The sequence below is a fragment of the Cupressus sempervirens genome, chromosome 4, assembly GCF_028749045.1.
Source record: "Cupressus sempervirens isolate cs-2001-9-10 chromosome 4, ASM2874904v1, whole genome shotgun sequence".
Classification (NCBI taxonomy): domain Eukaryota; kingdom Viridiplantae; phylum Streptophyta; class Pinopsida; order Cupressales; family Cupressaceae; genus Cupressus; species Cupressus sempervirens.
In genome coordinates, this window is record NC_143121.1 from 646,393,584 (window position 1) to 646,412,621 (window position 19,038).

Here is a 19,038-nt window from a genome sequence, read left to right on the forward strand (position 1 = left end):
TCATCTTTAACTTGTTGTAAGTACCCACTGGAAACTGTTCCTTTCGTAAGTGTACCATAACTCATCAAATTGCCTAGACTTCTATTTACCACTTCAGTCTATCTGTAAAATTGCAGATGATGTGTAGAACTAAACCTCAACTCTGTCCTCAACTTCTTCCATAAAGTCCTCCAGAAATACCCACAAATTTTGTATCTCTATCAGAAACAATACTCTTTAGGAGACCATGTAGTCTCACCACCTCTCTGAAAAAAAAAATCTGCAATATGCATAGCATCATGAGTCTTGTGGCATGGGATGAAATGTGCCATCTTGGAGAACCTATCAACCACCACAAATACTGAGTCATTACCCCTTTGTGTCCTTGGCAATCCAAGAACAAAATGCATACTTATGTCCTCCCAAGGCTTTGATGGAACAAACTATATGCGTGGAATGTGGCCTATGTTTAACACACACACTTCAATGTGGTCATTACCTATGAAATCATCCTGGAATGAACATTGAATTTTTCATCCGAGACACTCGACAGTGTGACCCATTGCCTCCTATCTAAAGGGATTTTACTTATTAGATATCCTCAGATTCAAGGTGTAGGCAACTAGACCCTCTAAAAATGAAGGATTTAATGAAATACAATTAATCTAAATCAATGTGCAAAGTATTCTAGAATGAGATATGCATTTTGATCTAGGAACATATAAAGAAAATTACGCTAAATGTATGCATTTGTAAAACTATATGAAATTAAGCTAAGAAATGTATGAAAGATGGCAATGAGCTAGGTGAGTGCAAAATGTAGCAGCAATTCGACGTCTATTCAAAGTCCTCTCCTGTAATGAGGAATTATGAATTCCTTAAATAGAATACCTAGAATCTGTCAATGAGTGAGATCAACTCAAATCAATGGTTAGGATTGAAGGAAAGATTTAGTTAAAATGAAAACTTCCTTGTGCAAGTGAAGTGAACTATTTTTAATCTGAGTGTGATGAGCAATTAATTGAACTTGCCATGGGTGTGAGATCAAGTTAACTAGATTGATTCCAATTCGAGAGAGAGTTCACTCAGAGTTTCCATTTAGAACTGAAGAGTAGAATTAGGAAAGATATTTAATTTAATAAAATGAGATATGACCTCATAAATACCTTTTCTATTTAATTAAATAATCACATTCAATTAATTAAAAATAGGCATATTTATTAAATTAAATAAATTTAATTCCTTAGTACATTAGCCTTAGGGTATAATTTAATTTAATTAAAGTATAAATACTTAATAATTAAATTAAATATTAATCAATAGGTTTTGATGTGACTAACATGAATAAATACTATAGGAATTAAATAATGAGCATGATGAATGCAGATTAGAGTTTTTTGCATCTGAAAATTAAGTCAAGTAGTGAAAATCAAAATGAGAATTGCCTATTAAAATAGGTCTTAGGATTGGTCAGAATAGACCAGAATTGGTATAAAGGCAATGAGCCAATTTTGGGGTATTACACAAACAATGGATGATAAAGTCCAGTATTGTGACTAAATCCTTTGGCTACTTGACATACTTGACAACTCTGCACAAATTTCTTCACATCTTGTGACATTTGAGGCCAAAAATAATGTTCTCTAAGAATGGAAATGGTCTTATCTCGACCAAAGTGTCCTACCATTCCCCCACTATGTTTCTCTTTGATCAAGTTTTCCCTCATGGAACTCCTTGGAATGCATAATTGATTTCCCTTGAAAAACATACCATCCTGAATCAAATAATCTAGCCATCTTGTTCTATCTATAGCAACAGGTTCTTTACAACCCTTCCATGCTTCAGGAAAATTAAGATCCTCTAGGTATAGATTCTTGAGTTCGTCAAACTCAACCAATTCAATCTGCATTACTATAAGCAACAACTATCTCCTACTCAATGCATCTGCAACCCTATTAGACCTTCCACTTCTATGTTTCAACACAAATGTATAGCTCTGCATGAACCCTACCCACTTCATATGTCTCTGGTTCAATTTACCTTGGCTATTTAGGTACTGCAATGCTTGCTGATTAGTATACAATACAAATTATTTTGGCAATAAATAATGCCTCCATTTATTTAAGGATTGAACGATTGCATAGAACTCCTGATAATAAATAGAATACTTCTTGTTTGCATCATTCAATTTTTCACTAAAATATGCACTAGGCTTACCTTCTTGGCTCAATGCAGCCCCAATAGCACTGCCACTAGCATCACAATCTACCTAGAACACTTTACTAAAATCAGGAAGTGCCAACATAGGTTTTTTTGTCGCCTTCTTCTTCAACAATTCAAAACTCCTTGCAACTGTTGTAGTCCACTTGAAATCTTTCCTATCCCCCCTTATTATTTTAGTCAGGAGTTCACATATGCCATTGAAATTTTTAATGAACTTCCTATAGAAATTGACTAGACCGTGAAATGATCTCACCTCAATAGCAAACCTTGGAGTAGGCCATTCCAAGATGGCCTTTACCTTTTTTGGGTCCATCTTGAGACCTTCAAATGATACAACAAACCCCAAGTAGACTAACTCTTTTTTTTACAAAGCTACATTTCTTCATATTAATCAACATTTTATCTTCCCCAACCTTTTAGGGATAATAAAAATGTGCAATAAATGTTCATCCAAAGTCTTACTAAAAATTAAAATATCATTCAAATAGACAATAACAAATTTTCCCAACAATTTCTTTAGTGCCTCATTCATAAGCCGCATGAAGGTGCTTGGCACATTGGTTAGTCTACAGGGCATTACTAACCACTCATATAGACCCTCTTTGATCTTGAATGTAGTATTTCACTCATCTCCCTCTCCTATTTGTATCTAGTTATAGCCACTCTTGAGATCTATCTTTGTGAAGTACTGAGCTCCACTCAAGTAGTCCATAAAATCATCCATTCTTGGCAAAGGAAACCAATACTTGATGGTTATTTTGTTTATAGCTAGAGAGTTTGTGCACATTCTCCACTCTCCATCTTTATTTGGTGCTAGTACTATAGGTACAACACATGGACTTGGGCTCTCTTGAATCAAACCCTTCCTATATAGCTCTTGAACTTGTTTGTTTAGGTCCTTAGCTTCAGTAGGAGTCATCCTATGAGTAGTCTTGTTAGGCAAACTAGCTCTAGGGATTAAATCTATCTGATGACTAATCTACCTTACTAGTGAAAACCCTTTTGGAACATTATTAGAGATGACATCTCCATACTCACTTAATAGGCCTAAAACTTTAGGTGGAATTTCACTACTACCTTTCTTATCCCTTCTAGGAATCAAAGCATAACACATATGTTGATGTTTGATACCATCCAAAAATTTCTTCCATCAACAAGACATATCCTAGCACTACTGCATGCCTTTTCACCTTCCTTTATCAAGGGCTTTAGTTTGTGGTGAACTCCATCCTTTGTTAGAGAGTATGTATTTGCATGACCATCATGTACAACATATCTATCAAATTGCCATAGTCTTCCCAACAATAAATGGTAGACATCCATTGGAATAATGTTGTAGAGAACTTCATCATGGTAACTCCCAATCTTGAACTTCACCAAACACTGTTCATTGACCAAGGCCTTATGATCATCCTTCACCCAAGTAATTTGAAAGGGTTGGGTGTGTTTCTCCCTCTTGAGCTTTAGCTTAGAGGCCATCTGCTCAGGTACAAAGTTGTCAATGATGTAGCCATCAACAATCACATTACAAAACTTATCCCCATACTTTCACCTAGTATGAAACAAACTCCTCCTTTGTCCAGGTTCAGTCTCACCACTTAGTAAGATTCTTTCATTTACAAGAACCTCTCCTCATTTTGCATCCTCAGAATGCGATGAGTATGCATCCTCATCCACATGAGCAATCCTTACTTGACCATCAGCTCTCCTATCTATCCTTCCTTGTCATTGAGGGCATTCAAATGCATGATAAACTTCTTCATTGCAATGAAATCAGGTACCATAGAAGCCTCCTCTTCCTGAACCTTGTCCACGTCCTCTACCTCTTCCTCTCTGATCTCTAAAGTTTTGATCATGGGAGCAGTTGAAACCCTCATTCCTCTATTTCTTGCTACTACCTACATCTTCATTTTTCTTTTGGATCTCATTTTGGCCTCTAAATGACCTACCACTGCACCTTCCTCCTTGACCACACCCTCTTTGCCTTTAGTCAAACCTTTTGTTTAGCTTCTCTTCAACTCGCAAGGCAAATTGGTCTGCCTCTTCAATGCTAGTCATTCTAACCAAACTTAACTCCTCCTAAATGCTAGGTCATAACCCATTGAAGTAATGGGCATCCTTCTCCTTATTAGCTTTTGCATGTGCTGCCCTAATAAGAAGTCGATAAAATTCCTCTGTATATTCCTAGATGTATTTTATTGCTTGCTTTAACCCTTGCATTTTCTTGAACAAATCAAGCTTGTAATCAATAGGAATGAACTACTTCTTTAGTTTTTCCACCACGCAATCCCACCTTGTGATTTTATCCTTTCCTCTTCTATTTCTTTCCAGTTGAATCTCTTGCCACTATATTTTGGCATGGCCTTTCATTTTGGCCTTCATGATGTAGGAGCATCAAAGCTCCAAGAAGACAATAGATCTAATGAAGACATGAGGAAGATTGATAATTTAAATTGGAATTTGTTAAAGCCAATAATGGCCTTTGAAGGTTTTGGAAGAAATCAAAATAATAAATTTGTAAAAGATCCTAAAGGACCTGTCAAGGGCCATTGGATCCTAGATGGTGAAAATTGAAGAAATTGATAATATGATTAGATCATTATGAGTCTAGAAGGTGCTTAGATGTATTTAAATTATTCTAATTAAACTCCTTGAAAATTTTTAGAAGGTACTTTAATCTTTTATTAAATAAAATGTAAGTTGGTTGATTCAAAAATTTGAATCCCAATGGTCACTAATTTAGGAGGGAAATAGATTTTTGGAAGTTTAAGAGTCAATTAGGGAGTCTAAATGGTTAGGGAATGTAGAGGAGGTTATTTGGATGTTATTTAACCAGTTTTTGATCATTTTTTATGGACACATTGCGTGTAGTAATTTCTGGTGTACAAACTGGGAGTAAAATCAATGAAAATCTGAATTGTGCTACAAGTTTATGAGATCATAACATTGTTTGGTGATTACATTTTGTTCATTGAATGTTGTAATGCCATAAGGGAACTTAAATATATCAATTTCAATCCATTTTTCACATTTTGAAGTTGGTTTAATAGGCTGATTACAAGAAGAGGGTTGACTATCCCAAGTAACACAGTGATTTCTTCACAATTTTGATCTAATTTAATGGAAAGATCATCACTCCATGAATGAAAGATCATCACTCCATGAATGATAAAAATATGATTCTCATGGAGTGATTGGTCCTTGATATGTACAATATAATTTCTAAATTTTAATGTGCAGATGAGAGATATTTGGTTGGTGATCACCGAGAAGAGTAGTGGAAGGGTTAATGGAAGTGGATGGTTGGCAGTAACAGTGAGAGATCTGCTTGAAGGAGGCATACTTTTTATGGTTTGAGGAGTCTAGTAACATCAAATGAATGCTATATCCATCCTCAATTTATCCTAGAAAGGTGTGGAAGGTAGCTTATTGAGAGGCCCTAGTTTTGAGGCTTGTCTATAAGCAATTTGGGGCTTTTGTACTTGGAAGCATCCAAGGCCCAAATTGGTGACATATTTGGAGGTTTTCCATAATCTTTGGAGACTGCCTAGAGTTTTGAGATCAGGGAGTAAAAATAAATTTAGTTCCTTTGTAAAGTGACATCTTTGTGTGTTTAAAGACAGGGCTATTATGTAGAATGATGATATTGGTCCAAAAAAACCACCCTTAAGTTTTATATATGTTATGTATCTTTGAAAAGGGTATCCAAATCTAGTTTTCATTTTCCAAGTCCTTTGGAAAGTGTTGGAGTTAAGGGCTAAAAATTGTTGTTTTTGTTATGATTTGAGGTTAAGGTCTAGAAAGGCTAGTTTTGAGTTTGAAGTATTGGATTTTTTTGAGGGCCCTAAAACCTATTGGTTCACCTTATATTTGATGTTTTAAGACCATTAAATCATTCTAGAATAGGGCATAGGTCTTGGTTAGCCATCTTAGGTGTTCAAGGCTTTGTAGGTCATTTCCTTGCATTGGAATATTGTGAAATCCTGTGTATTCCTTACTCTTGCTATCTGGGCCTTATCCGACCATTACCCTCTACATCACTTCACAAACTTAACCCTCTCTAGGTCCCTGATATCCTTATACTCAAAATACTCCTCTAGTTCATTGATCCAATCGATCAACTCATCTGGGTTTAGAGTTCTCGAAAACGTACCCACATCAATTTTAGGTCTTTTTCCAAGCTTAGAAATGGCCCTAAAAAGCCTCTCTTTTTCTTGATTTAGGACTTTCTCTTCACCTTCCCCTTCATGTCCAATATTTTCTTCTTCATTTTCTTCCTCACTTTCATTGCCTGCAGTAACATTCAGTCTTCTGTAGATCTCCTCCTACAATGCTTGAACTTGTCTCTAGAGGGCTCTAACCTGAGGAGTAACAACTCTAGCCCTTCCACCACATTCCCTTTGTGGAGGCATCTTCTTTTCTGAAACCCACAACCACATAGTCCTGGTGCAAACTACCTCACAATTGGCGCTTTGTCTACACACTCAAGAAAACCTACAATGATACCACTTGATGGAGACCCAATCAAAGACCAAAATGAACACATAGGAAAAGAAAAATATTATTATCAATGAAAAATTCCCTATGGGCTTACAATAGTATGATTCTGGAGAAAAAAAATCCTCCACATAGTGCCTTCTCTCTAACTCCACTCAAAACTACCTTTACAATGCTAGAAATGTTCTTAAACAGACCCCAATTTGTTTAGGGTTAGGAATACATTCTAGAATATGCTAGTTGTCATCCACCAACAAAATAGAAGGTTCCAAAAGTCACGTTAGAAGTCAGTGTAAAATTAGAAGAATCTAAAAATGGTAGTCCAACTTTCAAGAGGCATAACTTTTGAACCAGGATTTCGATTGACAAACTGTTTACATTTTTGAAAAGCTCTCGAAGCACTCTATAGCTCTATGAACTAGCTTAGCTAGTCCCCCATTTTTAATCCCCATTCAAGGCCATTTAGTGCCCCATATCTAACTTTAAAGCGCTCTTAAGAGGTCTCCAAGAAACTTAAAATTGCAAAATATTTTTGACTGTAAAGTCTTTTGACCTGATTCTTTTTTTGGAGTGCTTTAAATTACAAGTATTATCATCCCTCCAAATTACACCCTCTAAATCATCATAATTTTGGCTCTATTACAAAATAACCCATTTTTTGCATTTACACATATCCCAAGGTGCTTAAAAACTCTAACCCAAAAAACTAATAGTGGAACTATGAGAATTGGAACCTTTATTTGACCCAAATGGGTATCTAGAAATAAGAACACATTAAAATGAAACTATCTCTAAGCATATTTTTGGGTGATACACGATTGCCCTAACACCATTAGATGTTCCTGCATCATAGCTCATCGTGACTTAGTAATTATTTTGTTACCAAAATAATTCCTCAAGTCCTACAATCCAATCATCTTCTATTCTCTATTGTGCTTTATTAAATACTCATACTGGTATTTCAGTCATATCTTGTGCCGGATTGTTCATACACACCTGCACACATGTATACATAATCATGACAATTTCATATAACTTTCCTCAACTGTGCATCAAATAACTCTAAATGAGTCATCTGTACACATCATATTTGTTCTCTGTGCTACTACAAACTATCTAACAGTTAGACAATTTTCTATCTCTAAATGCATAAATGAAATATTGAATACATGTTGCCATAAATGACAACAATAAAAACATCTATCTGACCATATTTCATATATATATATATATATATATATATATATATATATATATATATATAATATACAAACAAGACACCATTCATATTGGAACCTAGGTAATTCATTAATTTATTAGAATGACCATTGGTTGGTTTTACATTAAAACATTTTTCTCAATGCATAAGTAGATATATCATCTTGATTACAACATTTGTAAACAACATGATGACATGAAAATAATTAGAAAAATGGGAACAAATTTCATATATAGTGTTTCACTACATATGACTTAATATGATCTCTATCAAAGGATCTATAGGATTACAATACAATGGAAGATTTCAAGTGCATTTATCTAGATACCCCTTCTAGTGTAGGAGTTTATCTTTAGTATGTTAGATTCTAATTTTGATACTAGAGTCAAGTTCTAGTGTTGATGCCATTTTTGTCTAGATCAATACTAAATGGATATCTACATCATTTGCATACTTGGAAATAAAGCCTTAAACACACATGAAAATGAATTTACTTAAAAAGAAACCAAAAACCTATCTCCCATCAAGGATTCTAATTATAAATTTTACCTTTTTAGATAAATAAATCAAGTATTATGTGTTGTCAAAACTAGGAAGGTCTACAAGGGGAACTAAATAATGCAAAGGACTCTAAAGAGGAAGATAAATTCTCACAAAAAAATCCTACTCACTCTTTCCTCATAACAAGAAAAATAAAACTAAAAGTTAGGAATCCATCATGCATTTAAAACAACTCTCAATATCTTTGTTAATTTTAAAACATGTAAATAATAGATGCAACAACCATAGAAAGATAACCATGCACAATAACACCAAATATGTTAACTAGGGAAACCCTTGATCAAAGGGAAAACCCCAATGGGAATGATGCCCACAAGATTCAATATACTAATATAAAAGTCTTTTTTTGAAAGGATGGACTTAGTTTGGAACCAATGAAATATAATCAATACATATGAGTCCCTATTAGAATAATTTTAATCCTTATTAGAAGATTCCAACCCTATTTAGAGTTGTTCCAACCATGTTAGGAGTTGAAAGGAGGACAATTGAACCCACTATTCAAATAGCCTCAGACCATCTTTAGTAAACAATCTTTAGGGTAAACTTATCAAACTTTTGAATCGACTAAACAATTTATTTGCCACTATAGTTCCCTTGAAGCTCATAATACATTCTCAACATCAATCTTTTATTTGATCTTAGCCAAATTAGCATTCAAGCTCACATAAACAACACAATGATCTCACTAATCAAATTATGACACTTACAACCAAGAAAATGACTTTTCCTTTATAGCAAGTCCTAAAATAAATATTGAGTTGGCCTTGAGGCTTTTCAATTTACAATGAGTAATATAATACATCAAAAAAAAATTTCATTACATGTTACATTACAATTAACAGTTCCCATAATGATTTTATCAGTAGTCATCTCATAAGAATCAATATGCTAAACAAACTTCATAAGTCAACTCAAACTACATATCTGCTTTATCTATCTAGAACATAGAATTATGAGCATGTATCTAACCATTCTCTAAAGTTTCTTAACAAAATTCCATCTTTACTATAAGATACAACTGATTTATCAGTACCTACTTTCCAAGAACTCTCTTTGAAACCTACCTTTAGAAAACATCACATGACTTTGTTGTATCTTCACATCTCTTTCTATACTCATAAGTAAAGCATCTATAAACATCACCAAATATTTCTTTAAGTGTGTGAAAACCAAATCATAATCATCTGACTACACTTAATGCATCTTCCTCTGCAACTATGATAATTTTCACATAATAAAGTACATTTTGACATCAATGAAAAATACTACCATGAATGCAACACACAAGAACTCAATCATGTATCTAGAAATGCTAACATACTCGCCTATCATCAACATTAATTTTAACACATTTTGTGTCCAATTTCAAGAGCTCCTAAATTTAGTTTCCCAACATATCAACAATGATCAATTGCATAAGAAAATGAATGCACATTTGACACCAAGGTTTTGATTCTATAAAATTAATGACAACACCATCACTACTTATTGAGAAATGTAAAATATCTAATAAAATGTTCCAAAATACTATGAAAAAATAAATAAGAGGAATCTAGCATCCCAAAATATGGATTTTACACCATCCTTACAAGTTAAACAATGTTCATCATCAATTTGATTATATGCTACTCTAATGGTTCCACTAGTCCTCAATGGTGGTTTTAGTATAAAGAAACATTATTATACCAAGTCAACCCCAGTAGTCTAGGAGATAATTTCATTGGAAGAAAAAAAAATTGACAAAAAATGAAGGGAGTTTGATTTACACACATGCTATACACTTTGTACACACACAAAAAGTATGAATGCATACAATCAAGTTCTCAAAAAATCAAACAAATTTATGGTTAGAACTTTTTTTCATATTAGATGTGCTAAAATAACATGTTACTAAGAAAATATGTTGATTTAAGCCTTGAGAGTTCCAAATTAAAGGTACTAACTACAAAAATTTAGATCATATCAAAAAATATCTAATCTAGCCTCTCTACTCCTCAATCATGTTAGAGTAAATAATTATTATTTATGCTTTTACTTAAGTTTACTTATGTTAATACATTTTTTAATAGTAGTCATCTAGGAGTTGTTGACAACACGAGAGTTTGTTCCTATCTAAGTCATACTTATCTTCAAAAGCTCTTGTTCCTTCCTTCTTTGGTTTCTCTTCAGTAGGTTATTTGCATGCAGGAGATCTTGGTGAATTGTGAAGTTGGCTTTCATCAAATTTTACATGGTATTAAAGCCTAGTTGCTGCTTCTTAGCTAAAGAATTTTTGAAGCTGGGATTTGGAGGGACAAACCCTAGTTTGTTTGTGATTTTTCCTTTAATCATGAGGAAGAGAAATAAAATTTGGGCACTTTTGGCCTAAACAGATGCTGCCATTGAGTTTAGAAGGCCCATTACTATTAGGGTCCATATAAAATTTGTCCATTTTGGACAAATTTGCTCTGAGAGAAAAAGTTTTCCTACCTGGGAAGTTGTACGGACCTGCATAGATGATTCTACAAAAAAAATTTTAAAAATATTTTTTTATAGGGCCACCCAGTGACCACCACTATGCCACTATGGCCCCACCACTATGCAATCAATGGTTAGCCTGGGTACCACCACCACCAGCAGAGCCATCGTGGCGATGCCAGAACCCAACCACCACTAGCGAGCCTCCTACCTGCCATCGCAGCTCGCGATGCCACCAGTGACAGCTGCCCCTACAACCACCACCACTAGTGGTGCTCTTCTTGCAACCACCCACCTGTGGCCACCACTAGCTATAGACACTTGGTGCAGTCCGACCATGCCACTTGGCACGTGTGCCATATTGGCACTTTCCACGTGGCCTATGCCACATAAGGGCCTAGTCAACAAACCTACGATGTGGATGTCATGTGGCACTTCCATGTGGTAGTCTTTTTTTGCCATGAAAGCCATCTAGCCATCAATTTTAAGCTCATGGAATGTTGACATTAGCATGACATCATCACTATATCAACACACTCCTGCCTCTTCTTCAGGTCCTTTTTTGACCTACTTGAAATTTTTTGGCCATAACTTGAGCATACAGATTTCGATCTGAAAGAAGCACCAAAAAGCTGGTTCCAAGACGAAGAAATTGGTGTAGGTATTTTTTGGTTTTGATGCAATTTTGTTGCCTATTTTTGCAGTTAAAGTCAAATGTTCTATTTCTCACTTTGGCAAGAATAGCTTGTGCATCCCATCTCTGTTTTTTGAAAATGTTATATTTTTGGAAAGATGGTTCTATATACTTTTTAGAAATGTTGTAATTTCCTTCAAATTCTAGCCCATGCTCTTTCTAATATTTCCTTCAAATTCTGCCCCATGCTCTTTCTATCATGTTTTTGGCATTTTTTCTCTATGATGGATATCTTGGGTGTTCTAGGTCTGACGATCATATTCATGGCATGGGATCTTTTGTTTTGGGCTATATTATCTTTTGTATTAGTTCTTTTCCTTAATGATCACTATTGATATCATTTGTAAGCATCTTTATGTAAATGCATAGAGATAAAGTGTCACTCTTACATCGTGGGTTCATAAACATTGTTTTGAGATAGTTGTACTCGCACTATTTTATAATGTGTCATGGGGGGATAGTTGTTTGCCACTTTTGTGCCCTTTTCCTTTTTTGCCCCATGTAGTGTCAGTGACTTGTGCCTTTATAATTGTTTGTACCTCTTACTCTCTCTCATTGTTCATGGTTCTTTCTACAAAGGATTTGGCCTACCTTTTCAATTTCCTGTCACCTCACCCCATCTGCATTAAGGGGGGGTTATTCTATTGTTCTAATGCTTCCTTGGTTTGATATTGTGAGCTATGTATTCTGTATTTGATCCTATATACTAGGCAATTGTAGTGGTTGGCTACCTATGCATTTCAGTGAGATGGATCATCTACCAGATAGACACTCTTAGTTCATGCCTTCAATTTCCATGGAGGTTCTTCAGATTAGCAGTTTCTTTCTAACAAAATTTGTGGCTTCTTCATGCTTCAGTGATGTTCTTAATGATCTTCTTTGTTCCTATTTTTGGGACATTCCTCTAGTTGGAGGCTTCTTCAATCCTTCCCTAGATTTTCAGCTATCTCTTTTTGGAGAGGGATTTTTCCCACTGGGTTTTCTCCTTTTTCTCTAGTTTACAAAGATTGCATTGCATTTATTTGCATTTGTACATGGGTACCATATGGCTAGGTTGTTGAGACCCATTCCAAATTTCATCTTAGTTGTTGTGAGCTTAAGTGCATTCCCCTAAGTTGCACTTAAGGGGGGGTGTTAGAGTAAATAATTATTATTTACATTTTTACTTAAGTTTACTTAGGTTAATGCATTTATTTTATAGTAGTCATCTAGGAGTTGTTGACAACACAGGAGTTTATTCCTATCTAATTCATACTTATCTTCTCACCTTGATCGAGGATATCCCACCTTTTGTGGGTGTATGCTTAGTTGTCAACCTTATCTCCTAGCACTTTCTAGCTTGCTCTACAAGCTTCCTCGAGGCATTTATATTTGGGCTCTCCTATTGTAATTTGATATCATTTTTCATCTCATATTTTACAGCAATTTTATTTTCACATTGTTGCAATATAATTTCTCTTTGTTGCTTTAAACTAATGTTCCTTCCTTCTTCGGTTTCTCTTCAGCAGGTTATTTGCATGCAGGTGATCTTGGCGAGCTATGAAGTTGGCTTTCATCAACTTCTATAAATCATACCTAGAACTATGACTCTCCTTCACACATATTAAAGTGCTAACAAAAAATAACTTTTAATTCATATGTTGGAGGATAAAATTAATTCATTTCACTAAACTATCTATTTAATATGGCAGTACTCAAAAAATATTTTCAATGATTATAATGTTAATCTAAATTAAGTTTATCATGACTGAATATTTTTAGTTTTACTAAACATGGATATTGTACAATATACAATATATTTTATGTATACTAATCTAGATTTTGAAAAAATAAAAGTGCAGAATACCAGTAACCTCTAACTAAAAGGAGGATAATATTTTTGAAAAGAACATCATACTTGAATGACTTCAAAAGATAGGGAAAGGATATTGTGATGATATTTCAGACTACACACAATACAAGGTGTTAGTAAACAGATTTGTCTTCTTTGAAAATCATTCACAAATTTCTCTTAAATGCTCGAATTGGAAGACAAACTTTGAAACCAACAATTGAGTCACTTGCAATTATGTTGTCAAGTGCTCTCTAAATTTTAAAATGAAGGTACAACTCCCTTCTTCTAATTTAATGTAAATGATTTTTCTGATTATGCCTTTAACTAGAAGGAAAAGAAGGAACACTAACATCCATTTATCAACATGAAATGAATGTGAACATTGATTTAAATAACTTTAAAAGAAAATCAAATATATGGGACACAAACCATCTAATAAATATTCCCATATAAAAAAAAATGAAATGGAGATCTGAAACTCATTTGCATATTTGGATGAATAAAACCAACTGATTTCATCACACACACACATAAACCCTTACTAAATGAGAGCTAGATATTATTTCAAATGTGACTAAGGTAACCATAACATCACTTCCAACCAAAGAAAAATTAATTTCCCTTCATTTCAAATAAACAAAATAGCCATATGATTACTTTGTTCTTGCACCATAAACAAACTTGGAATTAAAAATTCAATCCCTTTCTCTTTCTTTGTTACAATCTTTAACCTTAAAAATGTCTTCCTTTTCCCAGACAAATCCATTGCATGTGAAAACCTGAGAGGAAAAAGAACCCTTTTATAATTGATTTTCCTCCATTAAATAATTTTCCCCGAGAAGTTGGTAACTACCACAATTTCTTCTTACCAAACCAATTTACATTTTATCTCTTTACCTTATCCCCCAACTTTAATTTATATGATTAAGTACAATATTTATTTTGCACTTAACAATAATATTAATTCTTAAATAATTAATTTATCTTATTTCTATCAACTTGCCCATTTCTCTTTTATTTTTATTTTTATTTTTATGGTCACATACATTACAATAATAATTAATTCTTTCCAGAATTAATTAGGTGAGAAATTAATTTTTCATAATAATTCAATACCTAATTACTTTGCGCTGAATATTTGATTCATTTAAAGAATTAAATTTATATAAATGTAAAATAATTTATTAAAAATTTAAATGCCTCCTTTTTTAATTTCTCGCATAGTTGAATGAAGAGGGGATACTTAGGGTTTCAAAATCCTAGGTAACACAAAGCATCAACACTACCACTTACGGAATGGTATATAAAAATGGAGGCAATAAATTTCATAAGAAAATGATTTTAAGAGAGAGTAGACAAAGAATCAAGGATATTAAAAATCAAAGAGTAATACAAACTAGACATCATTCATATTCAGGCCTATGTAAGTCATCAATTGATTGGAATGAATATTGGTTGATTTTACATTAACACAAAGATCCAATGTATAAGTGGATGTATCATCTCAATTACAATATTTGGAAACAAAATGATGACTATGAGAATAATTAAAATTATGGGAACACATTTTATATATCACCACATATTACTTAATATGATCTCTATCCAAGGATCTATACCTAGAATAGAATACATGGGAAGAACACAAGTGAATTTTTCTAGATGCTCTTTCTACTATTGGAGACTATCTTTAGAATGTTAGATTCTAGTTCTAGTACTAGTGTCAAATTCTAGTATTGATGATATTGTAGTTTCTAGACAAAATACTAAATGGATTTCTACTTCAGATACATATTTGGAAGTGATGCCTTAGACATATGTGAAAATGAGTCTTCTCAGAAAGTGTACTATATTAATTTAGAATTACTTCAATTTAATGATGGTTTAGATCCTATTTAATGTGTGATCATATTTTATTTACATCTCTTCCTCTTTCTTCTACTTTATTATCATTTCTCCTAAGTAGAATTAGGGTAGGACATAATAGACTCTCTTTAATGCTATTATTTCATGGCATAAATCTTGACATAGGATCTAACCACTTAGGTCCTCCCTTTCCTTCATCCAATCACTCAAAATATATTTTCTACACTATAATGATTTTTTCTCAAAATATGTACCTAGTTTGTAGGCTTCATGACCTATTTCAAGACCCCAAGAGAATCTCGACGATTCTGGTCCAGTTAGAAAGGATACAGTGCATTCCTACTCAATCATGGACATAGTGAATCCTTGCATAGATAATCAAGGAAATAATGCATCCCTTCTCAAGCCCTATTTTAGGTCCACTTCTCAGGTCCCGTGTCTAGATTGATCTGAGGTGCTAGTTGCAAGGTACAGTCAACCTGTATGCAAAATTTTATTCTAGGCCCTTTATAAACCTATCAATCTACCTCATTTTCATCTACCTATATCTTATATCATGCTCAAGAATTTAAGTACTCAAGTTTTCAAGAATTCAAATTTTCAAGCATTCAAGGCATTTAATAAAGTCCTCCACTAAAGGTAGACGATTCAAGCATTCAAAGAATTGAAGGATTGTATCTAGAATTTAATATATCCCTTAAAACATTAATATTATTTATTTAATATTCTACATTCATTCATTGTCATTCCTCTTGATCTAACTCAATTGGGAAAGTGAGCTCATTGCATTCAATTTGATAGATCATACTTTTATAAGTTGAATTCATGCATTTACTATACATTTTAGCATTTTGATTATCTAAATTCTAAGGTTAATTCCTAAATCAAGGTTTGACCAAGGAGAAATTACCATCAGCAAAATAAAAATCCCTTTATTTTGCAAGTTTGAGATCTTGGAAGGAAGAACTAGTTGTGGATTCGAATACCCTTTTCGTCAATCTTCGGAGATTCAAAAATTATTTCTCATTAAGAGACCACTAATCATGGTCATATTTTTTCCCTTGTACCTAAATTCATCCTTGGTAAGTAATTTTGACTATTCCAAATAGCCAAACAATTTTTGGTTCTAGAGTTCTCATAGTTTCAAGTTTGGGGTTTGGATTATTTGTTAATTAGAGTTGTGTGGGCATCAAAAAATTAGATTCAAAGTTATTTACTCTTAAGGTGAGCCTTCTAATTACCTTAGTTATTTTAGTAGATATACTTTCTAAATCTATTGTTTTAATTCTATTCCATATATCTTGCTACATTAAGGGATATATAGGATCTTACATTCTTTGTCTAGTTCTATCCTATTAGATATTTGTTTGCATTAGTGCCCCTTCATGACTTAATTGGCACTAATATTCCCAGATCTAATTACTTTAGAATTAGGATTGAAAGGATATATTTCCTTATATTCCCATTTTACATGTTAGGTTATGTGATGGACTTAGGTTTACTTACCTTGATTCACATTTCCCCTACACATTATTGGTGAACTTAATGACATTTCCACTTTTGATTTGGTGTTAGATTCGTGTATGCATTCTATTTAGATTAATTACATTTTGGAGTTAGATTGTTGGATGCAATTGTATATCTTTTTGAACATATCTTTTTTTTTTTATTGTATGCTTCATAATTTGGTTTGTACCATAATGTTAAATTTATTTTTGTCATCTTTCTCTTACCTTCTTGATGTATGATCTTCACTATTATAATCCCTAACTTCAGTATTCCTATTAGAAGAAGTCAGACTCATGGCTCCCTTTGATTCAAAATCCTCTTATCATCTCTTTAGAAACCTTAATGGTCCTATTCTTTCTCATGATCCTAATACTTGCATGGATAATGACTCCTTACATTCATCTCATGATGAAGATGAGGCTTTAAGAGTTCCTCCTGAATAATTTCATAAGCTTTCTACAGAGATTGATAAAATGCATGATTGGCTTCTTCAAGAGAATCATAGTACCAATACTATTTATGTTTCAAACTATCTTAAGAGATTGATATGTAATGATTATATTGGTGTTAATATTTTGTGTGGTCTTACTCACCTTTTCCACTCTCATGTTAAGCCTTTGGATTAAGATGCATCAAAAATAGGAATGGTTTCACTTGTCACTCCTAGTAAACCCTCCTTTCCTATTTCTATGTCTATATCTAGTGTTCCTACCTATGTTCCTCCTATTGTGACTACTTTTATTCAACCATCTACTCATTCTATCACAAGTCTTCCTATTCCTTCTCAACCTATGAGTGTTCCACCCACTTCATTTCCTATCTCACAACCTTCATATAATAATATTATTTAAACTTATCCTAATCCTCCTAATGTGGTTCCTAGTGTCCCACTTGTAGCACCTTATATTCCATCTAATTAATACACTATTCCTATTGTGTTGAATGTTTCATTTCCAACTATTTCTTTAAATTATTCCACTATCATTACTATTTCTCAAGTTGTTTCTTCCTTGCAACAACAACTTGCTTCCCTTACTCAATTCAAGTTCAATTTGCCTACATAGTGATATGGGTAGTCTCTTTCCCTTTGACATTATTTGTACCACTTATCCTTAATAAGATAATACGTCTTTCCTTGATACTTATAATTGTAAGGTGGTATGTACAAGATCATGATGTAACCAAATCACTTTGCATCTAAATTTGATGAAATGAAAAGAGTTTTTTAAGGAAATTATGATCTTTCCATCAATATAATAGTTGTCAAATTATGATTTTAGTGAGGAATTATTACTTATTTTCTAATGGACTTACTTGTAAACTGATAATTTACATATTGATTGAAAAAAGTTATAACATTAAAATGGTATAACCTTTTCAAAATCTTAAAGATGTGTCACACTCTATGCTTTTCCTACTATGAGGAAAACAAAATCAATTTTGCATATTTTTTAATGAGTTAAAATGGTCAAATGTGAGAGTTCTTTTATTCCAAAATATTTTATAGTAGAAAATTTGAAGTTAATTATTTACTTGGAATAAAATTACAAACAAATATGTATCACATTTTGGTATGAGTCTACTTTTTACATCTAGAATCTTTAAAAAAATGTTATCATTTAATTGTGATTAAGGTGCTCAGACATACACCTATTTCTTTTTTCTTCTTAATTTTATTTGTTCTTTTGCACTAATTCCAAATTTTGACCAAATTAATTAATTTCTTATCAAAGAGGGCTAGTATTTTAGAAACTATATTCAATTTACTACAGATTCTATTCTTACACATTTTTGATATAATGTTGATAACTAGTTGAAGATTTCACATCAATTTGACTAACATTGATGTATTGATTTTTCACTACCACATAAGGTTATAATTTGGCCCACCATGATCCTACACATACCCAAGTGTGACCCTATAACCCATCTTAAAACTTTACAAGCTCTATTTAGTGATTGTGCTCATGATCATAGAATTTTAGCTAAGTTGTCTTCTTGTACTTTTCATGACAAATCTTTGGAATGGTACTATTATTTTACACACTATTCTATTGATTCCTTTTACAATCTTGCTAATTCTTTCATCCAATAATTTAAGAATAACATTGGTTCTCAAGTGTCTTTGACTAATTTGATACATTTTAAACAAGGTCCTAAGGAGAAAGTGACTAATTTTATTGATATTTCAAAATT